We start from the raw sequence: 1,466 nt of genomic DNA, 5'->3' as shown, positions 1-1,466 counted from the left end.
AATTATGAAATATATTATTTGTGCTCCTCTATCTCCAAATAATAAGATTTTAGGGGCTTCTGGGAGGCTGATTTGGTTAAACATCCAATTCATAATTTCTACTCAGGTCATGATCTCACAGTTCATGGGTTCAAGCACCACATCAGGCTCTTTGCTGGCAGTGTGGAACTTATTTCGGATTCTTTCTTTCTCTCCCCCTTTCTCTGCTTGTCCCTGCTCATGTGCTCTCTCTCTCTCTCTCTCTCTCAATCTCTCTCCAAATAAAAATAAATAAGTAAATTAATTAATTAATAATCATTATTTTTTAAAATAAAGATGAAAAATAATAAAATTTTAGATTGATATATGCCCACTATCCAAACCCTTCGCTGATGTTTGTCAAGAAATGTGGAAGAAATAGTTATGTCTAAAGTTAATAATGAAACATATTAAGTGAAGATAATAAAACTCTTTCTCAAAAATCAAAGGGTTATGCTTTTTTGAGGCAATTACAAATTGTGTGTTTATATGAATTCAAAGTACATTTTTGCTTCATAAATTCCTTAATTCAATAAAAATACTTTTTAATATGATTCTGTGCTCCATCAATATGCAAATTTTCCTATTAGCACAAAAATTTCTTTTCTTATTAGAACAAAATAAGTTTTTTCTTTACAATTAGCTTTTAGTAGGTTATAATATTTACACAAATGTCAGATTTTTTTCCATTAGTGTAATGGATTCCCAAAAGTTTTAATTTGTTTGTAATAATTGGAAGGAAAAAAATAAAACCATTATTGAATTAATTGGCTTCCCTCATTGAAGTATAAGATAACTCTGATATGAAATTAGTCTAGTCTTAACTGTCTGTGAAGTATTTCTTGTGTTAAGGGAGGCAGTAAAGAAGAACAATTGCCTGTACCTAGATGTTTTATTGATAGGAGGACGTTTGGATAAGTGACAAGATAAAAATTGATATATTTTATGTTAGCATATATTATATTGCCTTAATGTTCACAAAATCTCATTATATTGTGTTAAGGTTTTCACACGATGGGGTTAAACTGATGTATCACCAGACTAGATATGCCTTATGTCACAGTAGTTCTAAAAATCATCTAATAACTTCAGTTTGGAGAAATTTTGTGTACCGAGGATCACAGTCAGGTTTATTCATGGAATTAGTAAGCAATATTTAGATTCGCAAATGAACCCTGGATCTTCATAAAAATATTTCGTATCATTATCATTATTGTTTTAAATCTGGCATAAAATTTATGTTTATCAAAACTATTATTGATTCTTAAAGTAACATGTAGATCCATGCAATATTTATTTTCCTTCAGAATTTCAATCCTGGGGTGATATAAATAAAACTTTTTAAAAAGCAGCATGTTGCTCTGTGTTCACATCTCCTCTCCTTTCTGTTGAGACTATACCTTGATCATAGTCTCACTACACATTTCTTTTAGGATTAGTTTATGTGA

Source organism: Suricata suricatta, chromosome 6, assembly GCF_006229205.1.
Source record: "Suricata suricatta isolate VVHF042 chromosome 6, meerkat_22Aug2017_6uvM2_HiC, whole genome shotgun sequence".
NCBI classification, from domain to species: domain Eukaryota; kingdom Metazoa; phylum Chordata; class Mammalia; order Carnivora; family Herpestidae; genus Suricata; species Suricata suricatta.
This window is presented reverse-complemented; position numbering follows the sequence as displayed.